We start from the raw sequence: 5,000 nt of genomic DNA on the forward strand, positions 1-5,000 counted from the left end.
ACTTTTTACATCATTTGAAACAATTTGTAAAAAAAGCATAACCCGCAAAATCGAATTTAAAGTCAGCGAAAAATTTCAAACATTTTTTAATTTAAAGTAAAAATTGAAAAATCTCATGAAAAATATATTATGACATATATCGAGTTATACATCATTTTATTCATAATTTTATTCTGCATCTTTCGTACGAACAAAGTTTTTTCGTATCTTTTACGGTTTTCATGTATAGAGCAATATGTGTAGATGTTAACTTGTCAAAATGCAAAGTGCGGATAGGTTAGGAGCAATACTCCTCACGATTCGATATTTCTCTAAAGAAAACATATAACTATTATACATCATTAGAAAGGTCTCAAAATTCTTAGTTCTTTTTCCATACATCACAACTTCGAATTTTGCACGGTGTAGCCTACAGGCGAGTTGCCGTCGTGAAAATTTGGAAAAATCGGAAAATCTAGAGAAAATTATATGAACACACCTAACCATTTATACCATTTTATTCGTAATTTTATTCTGCATCTTTCGTACGAACAAAGTTTTTTTGTATCTTTTACGGTTTAGACAGTATAGAGCAATCTGTGTAGTGTTAACTTGTCAAAATGCAAAGTGCGGCTAGGTTGGAGCAATACTCCTCACGATTCGATATTTCTCTAAAGAAAACATATAAACTATTATACATCATTAGAAAGGTCTCAAAATTCTTAGTTCTTTTTCCATACATCACAACTTCGAATTTTGCACGGTGTGGCCTACAGGCGAGTTGCCGTCGTGAAAATTTGGAAAAATCGGAAAATCTAGAGAAAATTATATGAACACACCTAACCATTTATATACCATTTTATTCGTAATTTTATTCTGCATCTTTCGTACGAACAAAGTTTTTTTGTATCTTTTACGGTTTAGTATAAGCAATCTGTGTAGTTGTTAACTTGTCAAAATGCAAAGTGCGGCTAGGTTGGAGCAATACTCCTCACGATTCGATATTTCTCTAAAGAAAACATATAAACTATTATACATCATTAGAAAGGTCTCAAAATTCTTAGTTCTTTTTCCATACATCACAACTTCGAATTTTGCACGGTGTAGCCTACAGGCGAGTTGCCGTCGTGAAAATTTGGAAAAATCGGAAAATCTAGAGAAAATTATATGAACACACCTAACCATTTATATACCATTTTATTCGTAATTTTATTCTGCATCTTTCGTACGAACAAAGTTTTTTTGTATCTTTTACGGTTTAAGAGAAAATCGAGGAAAACTGGTTTGAACATTTATTGTAAAATTAGAAAATTTAAACAAATAATTATAAAAAATAATATAACTATATATAAATTCGTTTTATATTCATTGAGATCTATAAAAATCAATAAATACATAATTTTATACAAAAGTTTAAAAAAACCCAAAAAACACCTAAAAACTCAATAATTAACTATAATTCATATTGTCCATATATATAAAACTGTTTGAACATCTAACAAAATTTTCGACAAAAATTTTTCTATCATAAGGGTTCACAGTTCGAAATTTTCCCAGACTTTTGTCTTGACGATTCACACCGTAAGCGCGAGCAGGCCCTCGCCGCAGGTCAAATGCACATCGCTTGGGACTCAGTCAAATACCTACGCTGTGGCCGCGCGCCTTATATAGGGGAATAGGTCGTGTCGAGTGCGATGCGAGCAAGCTCAGGCTAAAGTACGCTATGTTGTTCGGGCGGGTACGGATATCATTCCCCGGTGTAGTTTTTACATCATATTCGATACTTTTAGTCTGTCAATGATATATTAGCGTAACTTTTAATAATGTTGTGAGCCACATCTAGAATTATATACCCCGTATATATTCGGATGCTGGTTTGCGGCTATAGATAACTGGTGGTAGGATCATTCGTTTTTAAACGTTCGATCAGAGAGAGTTGAAATTATTTGGGTCTGCGGACCGCAAATATGAAATCTATATATTTTAATAATATAGAATTTTACAAATTGACTACGGTCAAATATATGTGAATATAGCAGAACTAGCAAAGCTTCTCGCAGCGATGGTCTTTCGTTTTATGAACGTTTGATCGGAGCGAGTTGAAATTATTTGGGTCTGCGGACCGCAAATATAAAATCTATATATTTTAATAATATAGGATTTTACAAATGGACTAAAGTCAAATAGATGGGTGGTGCAGCAGAACTGACGAAGCTTCTCGCACCGAGGATCATTCATTTATGAACGTTCGATCGGTGCGAGTTAAAATTATTTGGGTCTGCTGACCACAAATATGAAATCTTGTGATTACTCGACAAATTATTGCTGTAATCAAGTGCGCTCCTATAGTATAATATACTGTGGGCAAAAGCTTCTGGCAATGATCATTCGTTTCATTAACGTTTGACCGGAGCTAGTCGCAAAATATTGCGCAGTGTGCAAAAGCAGCGTGACGCAGTTTACAACCGCTTAGCGCTCTTATGCATTGTGTGAGAGCACTGCCATGTATATCTGCTCGGTATCGCCAGATGCCTGAGCGAATGACGAAGTTCGTTGTGAAAACGGCGTTCTTTTTGAATATTATACTTTAAACGCATAGCTCAATCAATTCTTTGGGCGCTAGATGAAAGTCTAGTGTTTTAAAGTCGATTGTAGTAAACGCTTGCGTTAGTATTCTATATACTCTGCACATTTTATTCAAATTGTGCGAATTTGAACATTCGCTTCATTGCGTTGTTTTAAGAAAATGAAAAATCAGCGAAAGCAGATTTTTCAATCTCACACACAGTGAAATATTCATATTTCAATTTTAAAGCGAGGACGTTTGTTTTTGGACCACAACGTGCTCTAAAATTGCTAAAGTGGTTGCGCGTCCTAGAGAATTTATTTTCTTGCGACCCGCCATATAGCCTGTCCAGACCATCGCGGTGATGGTTCGCACGGTAACCCGAGGCGACCCGTCGCTGCAGGTCAAACTGTCGTAGACCGTGTCTAGAATAATATACGCCGTATATGTTCGGATGTCGGTTTACGGCCGGGTTCTGGACCTTATTTATAAGTGTTCAACCATACTGTACAGCATATCCGCGGGCATGTGTCGTTGACGCAAAGACTCTTATGCGGAAAATAAAATATACAAATGCAATCAACTCAATACTCTCCGAGCGAGAATAAAAGTTAGTTATAACGATGAATTCTTATAATGAATTCGCCCCGACGTTTTCAATCTAACGAAGGGTAAAGAGACTGTTTGAAATTAACTGGGTCTGCGGACCGCAAATTTCATGTACGGACCGCCGTTTCGACGGTTGTTAAAGGTCTAGCCTCTGTGTAAGCGCAGAATATATAAAATATCAAGTCGCGATGTAAACTGTTCGTCATGTCCAGGGAATATCGTACGACTCAGATATATATATGTAAGAAAATTCGTTGTTTAGAAATATTCATCGAACTTTTCTATACAAAGTGTGGTCTCTCGGGTGACGCCGAGGGACATTTACGCACTATGCTATTATATATATAGCACCCTGGTTGATCCTGCCAGTAGTATATGCTTGTCTCAAAGATTAAGCCATGCATGTCTCAGTGCAAGCCACATTAAGGTGAAACCGCGAATGGCTCATTACATCAGTTATGGTTCCTTAGATCGTACCCACATTACTTGGATAACTGTGGTAATTCTAGAGCTAATACATGCAAATAGAGTTCCGACCAGAGATGGAAGGAATGCTTTTATTAGATCAAAACCAATCGGTGGCGGGCTTGCCTTGCTCACCGTTTGACTTGGTGACTCTGAATAACTTTGTGCCGATCGCACGGTCTAGTACCGGCGACGCATCTTTCAAATGTCTGCCTTATCAACTGTCGATGGTAGTTTCTGCGACTACCATGGTTGTTACGGGTAACGGGGAATCAGGGTTCGATTCCGGAGAGGGAGCCTGAGAAACGGCTACCACATCCAAGGAAGGCAGCAGGCGCGCAAATTACCCACTCCCGGCACGGGGAGGTAGTGACGAAAAATAACGATACGGGACTCATCCGAGGCCCCGTAATCGGAATGAGTACACTTTAAATCCTTTAACGAGGATCTATTAGAGGGCCAGTCTGGTGCCAGCAGCCGCGGTAATTCCAGCTCTAATAGCGTATATTAAAGTTGTTGCGGTTAAAAAGCTCGTAGTTGAATCTGTGTCCCACACTGTCGGTTCACCGCTCGCGGTGTTCAACTGGCATGTCTGTGGGACGTCCTACCGGTGGGCTTAGCCCGTAAAAAGGCGGCCCAACTCAAAATCCTACCAAGGTGCTCTTCACCGAGTGTCGAGGTGGGCCGGTACGTTTACTTTGAACAAATTAGAGTGCTTAAAGCAGGCTCATTCGCCTGAATATTGTGTGCATGGAATAATGGAATAGGACCTCGGTTCTATTTTGTTGGTTTTCGGAATTCCGAGGTAATGATTAATAGGGACAACTGGGGGCATTCGTATTGCGACGTTAGAGGTGAAATTCTTGGATCGTCGCAAGACGGACAGAAGCGAAAGCATTTGCCAAATGTGTTTTCATCAATCAAGAACGAAAGTTAGAGGTTCGAAGGCGATCAGATACCGCCCTAGTTCTAACCATAAACGATGCCAGCTAGCGATCCGCCGAAGTTCCTCCGATGACTCGGCGGGCAGCTTCCGGGAAACCAAAGCTTTTGGGTTCCGGGGGAAGTATGGTTGCAAAGCTGAAACTTAAAGGAATTGACGGAAGGGCACTACAAGGAGTGGAGCCTGCGGCTTAATTTGACTCAACACGGGAAACCTCACCAGGTCCAGACACCGGAAGGATTGACAGATTGAGAGCTCTTTCTTGATTCGGTGGGTGGTGGTGCATGGCCGTTCTTAGTTGGTGGAGTGATTTGTCTGGTTAATTCTGATAACGAACGAGACTCTAGCCTGCTAAATAGACGTACTTTCTGGTATCGCAAAGACCCTCCGCTTCGGCTTCGGTCGTTGTTGGTTGTGGTTCTCACTACCGGCGTACAA

General features: G+C 39.8%; 1 non-coding gene across 1 annotated transcript in view; it reads left to right on the forward strand.

Annotated features, from left to right (window-relative positions):
• The first annotated feature begins 3,503 nt into the window (after nucleotides 1-3,503).
• Nucleotides 3,504-5,000, forward strand: part of LOC113380877 — a 1,927-nt gene continuing 430 nt past the window's right edge. The window contains exon 1 of the ribosomal RNA XR_003367489.1: nucleotides 3,504-5,000. This exon is cut by the window's right edge and continues 430 nt beyond it. This is a non-coding gene — a ribosomal RNA (small subunit ribosomal RNA).

This window comes from Ctenocephalides felis, unplaced genomic scaffold, assembly GCF_003426905.1.
Source record: "Ctenocephalides felis isolate EL2017-DRISC unplaced genomic scaffold, ASM342690v1 CF-g0.4_SCAFFOLD_02441, whole genome shotgun sequence".
Taxonomy (NCBI): domain Eukaryota; kingdom Metazoa; phylum Arthropoda; class Insecta; order Siphonaptera; family Pulicidae; genus Ctenocephalides; species Ctenocephalides felis.